We start from the raw sequence: 9991 nt of genomic DNA on the forward strand, positions 1-9991 counted from the left end.
TGCACAGCAGGTGCACAGAAGTGTGAAGAGAGGGAAAGCATGGATGTCATATGGTTGGACGTACGAAATGCTTGCACATACATGTAGGGGTGCATACACATATGCGCGCGCATGCATATATAGATGCATATTCTTTTTTTTTTTTTTTGTGAGTATCTGCCCAAGAAGAGCCTGGGTGTGCAGGTCTGTGCAGAACTGGGTATGTAGAAATGCTCCCTGGCTCCTCTGTCAGTTTAAAGACTTGGCAGGAGAATGGGGACAGTTGCTGAAAAGCCTCATTTTCTGTGCTGAGTTTGTCTGGGGTACTGGGCTGTAGGCTGCTTCTGAGCTTCCCTCTTGTACCTGCTCTCGGATCCTGTTTTGCTTTCTAACTTTCTTGTATTTGCTATTTCGTCCTTTCCCTCTGTCTGGCTCCTTTTCTGTTATTCCTTCTTCTCATGTTTCCTCCCTCTTTTAAAATGTTTTTCTCCCTCCCTTTCATTTCTTCCTCCTGTTCCTCCTCTCTGGGTCTCTCCTCTCATTCCTCCCACGCTGGCATCCTCTCCTTTCTCTGCCTCCCTCTGCTCCCCCACCGTGGCTCTCCATCCTGCCTCCTTCCCTTGCTCCCCCATCTCACATGCTTTTGTTTTCCCTTCCCTCTCCCCCCCCACTCGGCCTCTCTCCCCTCTTTTCTCCCTCCCGCTTCCTCACTCCCTTCTCTCTCTGAAATAAACTTCCCCATGTGAAGCCCCTGGCCACCTTCCAGCCTCTGGTGAGATGAAGGGGTCCCTGGCATGCGCTCAGCTCTGTGCTCCATAGGGCATTGTAACCACTGGTACCAAGGCTATAAAATCTTTAGTGTCTCTAGGAAAGATGACTGTAAATTCTTCAGAAGTCCCACCATGGGTGTAAAGATTTTCCCCCAACACACCTCTCCCCTCCTTCCCCGGGCCTCTGTGAAAGGAGCTATGTAGTAAAGCAAGGGGCTCACTCCTCCCCTTTGCTAAAGCCCCAGCTCTGATCAGGATTTCAGCAGAGCATGGCTCTCCCCATGGACTTCAAGAGGAGATTTCAGTACCCTGCAGAGCAGAGAAGCAGTTCTCGCCGCTCTTTTGGTCACTTAGGTATTTGACTTTATAAACATGATTAAAAAATGCTAAGAAAGCGCTGAAGAGAGGGAGGCCTCCCCTCTAAACGTTGAGCAAACAGAAACACACGAAGCATTGTTCAGCTCTGAAAGATGAACCAGCCTCGGGCCAGCAAGGGAGTGTGGGGAAAGCAGGCAGTGCATTAAAAATAGGTTAATTCTCTCATATTACAGATTTGCTTGAAGATCCCAAAGGGTGTTTGTTTTTTTGAAAACTGCTTTCCAACCTGGTGAACACAAGCAGACTTTCCCGGGGGTATTCAGCAGGGAATTTAGCCGAGGCTTAGCAGACGCAGCCCAGATTCCAGCTTTTGGCCCCAGGGATGTGTGTTTAGCAAGAGTTAGACCTGGTTACTGTCAGGCTGGTGGGTAGATGGGACTCAGACGTGCACAAAGAGCAGAACAGGTCATCATGACACTTTTTTATCAAATTCATAGATTTCCTGGTGCTTGGCACAGGGAGAGGGAGCACATGGCTCCCACATGAAGAGCCATATGGCTAAAGCTTTTTGGTACCACCACAAGCCTGACACACCACACACAAAACATACAAGGTGCTCCCATTCCCACACTCCCAGTCACTGCTGGCTCCAGAGCAGGACATCCCACTTGGGCTGCCATCAGGAGCAGCAGAGACAACATGCCAGCCATGGAGAACCCACTGGGCTGTTGCCTAGCAGAAGAGAGTCTGAAGTGTCCGTGTGATTCTCATTCTCAGTGTGAAAGACTTGACAGGCTTGCAAATACCGAGCCCTCCTTCCTACTTTGGCATGTGGCAGGAGTGGTAAATTCCCTGAGGCTTCCAAGTTGGTGCTGGAGCTAATGAACCCATCTTTGCCTTCTCTAGACTGTGGCACAAGTTCATTCTGAAAAATGCAGGACGAGGAATTTGGGGCATTTGTGTTCTCATCAATTACTGTCCATAGTGTTTATCACGAAGGGGAAGCACTGAGGGGAAATGGAGGGACAGGAAGGTGTGTGTAGGAGTGCCCATAACTGCAGTGGAGGCAGAGGTAACATGGGCTGAGGGGAGGGGCTTTGGCAAAATTGCATCTGTGAAAACTAGTGGGAAATTCTGCAGATATGGGGTGCTGTGAAGTTGGCAAAGCCTCGCAGAGGGCCATCCAAAGCACCTGGCTCTTTGGTTGCTATTCGAATAGCAGATTTGCCCAAAATGGAGGAAACCATTGAGTGGAAGTTGCATGGGTCTTTTGTTCTGCTTCTCCCTTTCGCTTCCCTTTGCCAAGACCTGCTCCCCATGCTTCCTGTTGAAGAACTGCAAAGCCGTTTCCCACCTCCCCACTTAACTGCAGACAGTTACAGACAGCTTCTTTCATCTTCCTTTGCAGCCTCCTCCTCCCGGGGTGCTTTAAGCGTAGCCAAGCTTCCTCTCCAGTTATTGCTACCTCCACAGCCTCTTCAGAGCTTTTAGTGTTTCTGACCTATTGTTTCCATGGCATTGTGGGGATCAGCTCCACTGGGTCATCTCCGGCACTCCACTAATATGCCAGTTCCTCCAGCCCTGCTGAAACCTCATGTGCTTAACCCATTGTACAGCAGCTGGCATGGATATGCCCTGTGTAGTCTGGTGGTCTGCTGTCTGGGCCCTGGTGGGTACAATAATGAGAGTGGAGACAACAGGACCTAGGCTTTATTCCCAGCTATGCCATTTTTTTAAAGGGGGATGCTTTGGATTGAGCCACATCTTCATCTGTGCCTCAGTTTCCCCAGACAGAAAACAGGGTTACATACTGGGATCGTTTTTGGCAATTGATCTTGTAGTTAGGTATCTACTGATGCATATCTGATGGCCTCCTGCTCTCGATGAGCTCCTGCAGTTTGAGGCTGAGATGTCCTGGTCTGAAAAGGCCTAGATGTGACAAGCGAAAACAAAGAGGGAAAGGCACGTACCTAGGTCTTAATACCAACTATCCCTCCCACAGGGTTTCATGGAGTGGTGTTCCCCACCCATTCATGCTACCTTCCATAGAGAGTGTCATTGTGATGTCTGAAGCCTCGACTGGTTGGTGAGACCATGCAAAAAAGCTGGGACGACTGGTGAGGGAACTCACGGCTGGGATCACAGCATCATCTAACCAGTGGGACAAAGGGAAATGGCCATGGAAGAGGGAGGAGTCACAGGGACAGGAGAGGAGTGGAGTGACAGACCAGGAGTACCATGTAGGGTGACTGGGTGCAGTCCCACAAAGGGACTGAAGTGTGTGGTGGGAAATTGAGAGAGCTCCCTCTGTGAACCAGTGCCATCTCTGTCCTGCTGTTTAGCCCCAGACGTGTGGTGAACTGGGTAGTGCTAATGGCAGAGGAAAAGAGGGGCTGCAGGTTACACCCTTCTTCACCCTCCAGCAAATCCATCCTTTGGGTTTTCTCCATACAGCCCTGCCTTGCCAGATACTTTGGCCATGCAGGCCTCGGGGAGAAGGTGCAGGAGGAGGAAGGGGGGGGATTCAGGTGGCAGCATTTGTTCTGTGTCCTCCCGGTGGCCCTGAAACCCTCCAAACCTCATTTTTCAATAGGCCACCAAAACAACCACTAGATGTTTAATGACTTTCGATCTCTCCTGCCCCAGACTGGCTTTGAAACAGTGACTCAGATGCCAAAGTCCCAGTAGCGAAGTGGCTTTTTAATGACACGACTTGAGCTCGAATTCCAGGCACAGGGGGAGGCTTTGACACTGCTGTTTGTTTTCTTATTGGAGAAGTTCAAGAGAAGCTCAAGGCTTAAAAGCAAACCCTTGAAAGCAAAGCATTCCTAATCACATAAAAGTGTCTGCGCAGGCCAGGGCTGAAGAGGGGGCTTGTGACTTTAATCTTTGCATATCCCTTTCTTTCTTCAAGCATCTCTCCCTCTCACAGACGGGGACACACACACGCACACACAAAACTCTCCTCAACGCCAATAGTATAATGCTCCAGGAGAGGAAAGCAGAGGAAGAGGAGGAGGAGGAAGCCGGCCCGCCTGCCTGCCCCCATGCTGAGCCTGAGCAGACTTTGTGAGAAAGCTTCTCTCCATCTGCAGCCCAGCCCGGTGGGAGTCAATTAATTCTGAATAACCTAAACCGACAGAGGTATTTGCATTCACAACCTGACTGATGACCGTATAAAATTGATTTATGAATTGAAGTACTTTCCCTCCCCTTATCCCCGATTCAAGCCATAATTGATTATACGTGCTGCAGCGAAATTAAAGAAAGGAAAATTAAAAAAAAAAAAGAAAAGAAAAAAGGGAGGCTCCACAGACGCTGCTCTATATTCTCAAGGTTTCCCGGGATTAGCCGATCTATTCATCACTTATTTTTTTTTTATTTAAAAAGTTGCTTCCTTTACCCTCTTCACCAACTTCTTCCCCCCACCCCCTCCCCTCCATCCCTACCCCTCACCACCACCTCTAAGCCCAGGCAGCAATACAGTGGGTTGTACCTCGGGAGAGATGATGAGAGGCACAGCACCCCCTCAGCAACATTCCCACAGTGTGATGACAAGAGGACTTCAAGCCTGACACCCTTCCAGGGCAGAACAGACCCCTCCTAAAGGAGACGGAACCTGAACTGGAAGTCCTCTGATCAACACTGTCCGAAGCTCAGGCATAACTCGCTGCCTTGTAACTGCTGCATTGTAGACCTTTACGGCGTAGGGACTTCCCTTGGCCCTTCCAACCACTCATCTCTAGTACGAGATGCTTTCTCATACTCATACAATGCTCATATAATGTCCTACAGAGAAGTGCTGTGTGAAAGCAGGTGCTGTTGGGCCAGATCCACTTGCCCAATGTCAATAGGAAGCGCAAAAAATCTTGCTGGAAGCAGCTGAATGATGCAACTCCCCAGATTTCCTCATGGCACTTAATATATTGAGATGAATCCTGAGGCATGAGAACTGATGACCCTTTTAATCTTTTTTTCCCTCATTATCCACCTACTCATCCCTATCTGTGATTCTATTTTCCTTATCTACTCATTGTTTTTCTTCCCATACATTTTTAAGAAATGGGTATGTCCTCTTATTTCCTTTCTATTGAGTGGGAAAAGGCAAACAAAACCCCAGATGTAGCTCAGCTCACATATGATTTCACTAAACCCCATTTGCCCAGAGTGCTCTGTAAAGCTCCCAGACCTCTTGAGCATGTAAGTCCAACTTCATATCACTTTGTGCAGTTGCCATGTTCATGGTTCCTTTTTGCTTAGGAAGGTATTTAGACCAAATCTTTCAAGCATCTGGACACAGGTTGGCAATGCCATCTGCATGCTACCTCCAACGAAGGAACAAAGATTGATCTAAGTGAGGCAAGGCAGGGATTTGTAGCTTGCCCATTCCTAGTGTCTACAGGTCCGATGGGGAGACCTCATTTATTTCAACCTCCACAAAAAGTTGTCTCTCTCTATTTGGAGAGGAAAAGGGCTCAGTGAATAAACATCAAACAAGACCACTTCCCCTGACTGTTCAGAGATGCTTTCAGCAAGGAGCTTGTCCAGGGACTTTAGCCTGGCAGCACTGGTGATACTGTGGCATTCAAGCAGAAACTACTTTGCTTGCTGCTAACAGGCTCTAAAAGGATGAGGAAGGGGCGGGCAGGGAGACAGCAGTGTGCAGGGATCCAGCTGTGCCTCCTTTGCTGCAGCTGCTTGACTGCCCCTCACGTCCTCCCCCACCACCTAATGCCTTTGTCCTGCACTGGGGCGACTTCACTAAAAGTTCAGTTTTGCAGGTGTCTGAACTCATTGTGCTGGGGATAAGGGGAAGGCTGGGGGAAGGGGGATCCGTCTGTGTAATTAAAGCCAAAAGCCCTGCACGATGCTGGAAAGCTGAACCTTAACTGGCATCTCCCATTGCTGGTAGAGGCTCTGGGCAGAGCCCACAGGTAGGCAGAAAGCTTTGGAGCAGGATTCAGGAGATACTACCAAAAATCACAGAAATCACAGTGGACCCTGGAGGCATAGCTCCATGTTCCAGGAGTCAAACTCTGTGCAGAATAAAACCTGCTTCAGAGCAAATAATGCCTTCGTGCTGTAGCCTGGGACATCATTTTGGGAAAGAGCTGTGTATCTACTTCAGAAGTCTACAGGGCCCTGCTTCTGCAAAATGATGCTGTGGCCACCCCACCTGTCAGCTCTGAGGTGCACGGTTGGGCTCTGCAATGGTCTTTGGCCCCCTCACAGCTGCAAAGCTTGTCAGAGACTTGGTGTGCTGTGAGTACCTCTTGCACCTTGAGGCAACATTAGGAGCAAATGCATTGTGCTGGCTCTGGAGGTGTCCTCCAAACAAGCCTCCCATTTCAAACAGCAGCAGTTCCAGCACTCAGCAAAGGGCACTACATGTGGGCTGGGACCATATGCAAGTTTCTGCTTTCTCGTCAAGAATGCCTGTCCAAATTAAACTAATAGTAAAGATTGTCTGTGTCTTGAGGAGGTGATACCCAGCAATACCACCATCAGCTCAGGAACTCCTGATCCAGCAGATATCAGAGGGTAAAGGCTACGCCTACACTCGTGTCTCACCTGGTAGCTGCAGACCAAAATCCATGATTTTTTCATTCTAGGCTAAGGCACTGAGCTTTGGGATAGGGAGCCAATGACACAGTGTGGAGGTGGGTAGCAGCCCTGGCAGAAGAGGGCACTGCCCAGAACCCACATCCACCCAGCTCCCTCCCACCTCTGCTGCAAGGAGTCTCGCAGATGTCAGCCCCCAACAAAAGCACGCAAGTGGGAGGGACGTCAGCACAGATTTACATCCAAAGGTCGCCATGTCCTGAGTGGTAAATGGGTGGACAAAGAAGTTAATCGAGGAGTCAAAAAGGGCAAGCTGAAGAGGAGCGGCAGCTGGGAGTGTGGATGCAGAAATCAAGGCAATTAGCAGGAAAAAAAGAGGGAGAGTTTTGCATGCCTTTCCGATTTTTCCACATGGAAAGAACAACGCTGTATTATCTGAAACTGAATTATTTTTACTGTCAGCTGAGAGAGAGCAAACAGGAGGCTTGAACTGATGCCTCCACCAGCAGCCACAGCCTGTCTTTCTTCCCACACAAGCCAGCGACCCGTCTGCAGACAAAACGGCCACCTGAGATTCCAGAGCTCACAGAGGGAAAGTGGTGCCATCCCTGCTCACACCTGCACAGACAGGCTCTGCTATCACATATCTGCTGCAACAATGTGTAAAAGCACCCATCAGAAAATTGATATTGATTCCCCACTGGGTGCTCTGCAAACACAGAGCTTAAAGATGGTTGGTGCTGCCCAGAGCTCGCAGTGCAACTATCACAAGTGGCAACAGGTCACTGAAGCTTGCAGCCAGGCAGGCATTTCTGAACTATTGTTCAAGGTACAGACTAGGGTCATGTTCCCTTTTAAGCTGAGTCAATCTTTTTACTGAGTTCATTGGGAACTCAGGCTGAAGCCAGTGGCTGCTAGGTGGACCAAGCATCGTGTTTTGGACATGGAGAAAGCAATGCCATCATCCATGTGACTAAAATCAAACCAGAAAACCAAAAAAGTTTCAAAAATATTGATAAATGAGTATACTTTTTCATGCCTTTCTCTACCAGTTAGATAAGGCATTCTCCTCTTTTAGCAGCACAAATTGATCAGCCACCTTTTAATACCATTAACTCACACCAGCAGAGGCACTAATCAGCTACTGGATGGGCATCAGAGGGGCTGGGTGCTCTGAGCCAAGTCCCCTGCCTGCCCAGGGCTTGTCCTGCTCCCTGCATTTAACATGCCCACTCTGGCTTAATGGAAAAACCTTACCAGATGCTCACTGCACAGCACCTGGATTTTTCACAGTGAGCTATTGCCAAGCAAAAACTGTTTATCATCACTGGAAAAACCAGCTCCCCTTTTGCTGTAATGTATAGTTTCCAAGCAACAGAAAGGGTGAGGACTCACTGCTTCACCCACAGCTTGAAGAACATTGTGGATGGGATTACTTCCAAGGGCCTCTGGACTTGACCTGGGAGATAGCTTGGCACCTCTCTTTTAGCCTAGAAGGACAATAAGCCTTGCTCAGCGAGCAAACCTGTGAGGATCTGGACTTCTATGCTTTGTCTCCACACACAGGATGTAGCAAAAGTACAACATCTACTTAAGTGAGGAAAATGCAGAATGAAAAATGCATTTTGCCAAATGCCCAGGGTCTACTTGAAATAGAGATTAAAGATTGTGACAAAAAAAAAACCTGGTCAGATACAAGTAATTAAGCTCAATATACGGGTAATTGGTTGTCATCCGAGGGTCTTTATAACACAAAAGATCAGACTAGCTGGTCTAATGATACCTTTTGGCCTTCAAAACTATGAACTGACGCCCCATCTTTCAAACACTCATTTTCTCCCTCAAGAGCTGGATGCAGATTAAGTCTAAAATATAAGTGTCCCATGTTGCCACTACAATTGTGCTGGGCTTGTTTGGTAGTCTTACCCTTGCCCTGCTGCCTTGGGAGCTGTTTCTTCCACACTTGTCCCTGTTTGGTTGCTTCTGTTATTAAATTCCACAGTGACAGACCCCAGAGAAAAGCAAGCAGTTTATTTATTTCTTTCCAGCTGTAAATGTGTGAATGCTTTTATCACAGATTGTCTCTGAAAATGTCACAGACAATGGGGCATTTTTGCATGAGTCAAGCCAGAAGCATAAAAATGTCTCCCGGACAGTATTTTGTCTGCAACGTGGGTACATGTTTGTGCAACTGGCTTCAGGACAATGACAAAAATCCAGGCCTTCCTCTGGTGGGTATCTAAGCATCCTCAGGAAGAAGTAAGATGACCACAGGGACAAAGCCAGGTTACACCTGGGAAGGCAGATTTCTTTGCCCGTTTCTCAAGCCCAGAAAAAAAACCAAAACACAGTGGGGGTTTTGTTTCTCGAAGCTGCAGCTTGGCGGCCGTGCCGGCAGGTCATATTTTACAGTCTGGGCCAGGACAGGATGAAAAACAGAGATCTAGTTTCTCGATGGCCCTGGGTTTACACCGAAATCCCAGCCTGCTCCCTCCTCGCAGCACTGACGGCCTCTGAGAGCGCAGAGACCTCGCTCCTCGCGCCGTTTGGGGCTTTTTCTTCCCCCTGCCTCCCCCTTTCTCTGGGAGAAATTTACTTCTCCACGGCGGCTTCTCCCTCCGCCTCTCCCCCCGCCGCCCTGCTCAGCATCCCCTCACCTCCGCCACAAAACCGCCACACACACGCACGCACGCACTTGCGGACAGGCACAAAGGCTTTAAAAGCCGCCCTTTATATCCCCCCACAGCTGCCCGCGCAGCCCCTGCTCCAGCGCTCGCCCAGCAAGGATGCGTATTCTTCGGCTCCCAAAGGCCCCCATTGCTGTCAATTAGTTACGGGACGCCACCGGGATTCAAGGCTGACAGCTCCGGCAAAGCAGGAGAAATGGACTCAGTGGGGAGCGAGGGGGCCTGCCCTCTATTCCCGCCCCCCCCCCGCGGCTTTCTCCCCACAAGAAATACCTTTCTCAGCGAGGCTTTTTAAGCCGCCCCCCCCCCCCAGTCCCACCGCCCGCGCACATGCAGGGACATGCACGTACGGGGATGCACGGCGCCGGGAGATGCGAAACGTGCTGTGAGAGGGGCACCGGGCACCGCCGACCTGCCGAGATAGGGGGTCATCAATATCTCTGCGTGTTTCTTTCTCCCCCGCCTTCATCCCGGTCTCCAGTTACAAATCCCCCGTCTCTCAGCTCCCCGGGATGAACGTAACATCTTATTTCTCCTCGACTTTCCCACCCAGGCTGGCTTCTTGGAAGGGGAGGGACAAGGTTAAAACACGACTCTGCAACAAGTGTGGGTTTCACATGGCGGCATTTTATCTGCCGTTGCCGGGCATTCTCAGCTCATCTCTCTGTGTGTAAC

The 9991-nt window shown here is 49.5% G+C and overlaps 1 protein-coding gene across 1 annotated transcript in view; it reads right to left on the reverse strand.

Annotated features, from left to right (window-relative positions):
* The window catches only part of BOC (BOC cell adhesion associated, oncogene regulated), a 96238-nt gene extending 86505 nt beyond the window's left edge, over positions 1-9733 (reverse strand). Inside the window, exon 1 of the mRNA XM_027727646.2 lies at positions 9667-9733. The gene's annotated coding sequence lies outside the window, so the exon portion shown is untranslated. The remainder of the gene's footprint in view (positions 1-9666) is intronic.
* Between the last annotated feature and the right edge of the window lie 258 nt (positions 9734-9991).

Source organism: Pipra filicauda, unplaced genomic scaffold, assembly GCF_003945595.2.
Source record: "Pipra filicauda isolate LSUMZ 115617 unplaced genomic scaffold, ASM394559v2 scaffold64_size3178608_pilon, whole genome shotgun sequence".
Lineage (NCBI taxonomy): Eukaryota > Metazoa > Chordata > Aves > Passeriformes > Pipridae > Pipra > Pipra filicauda.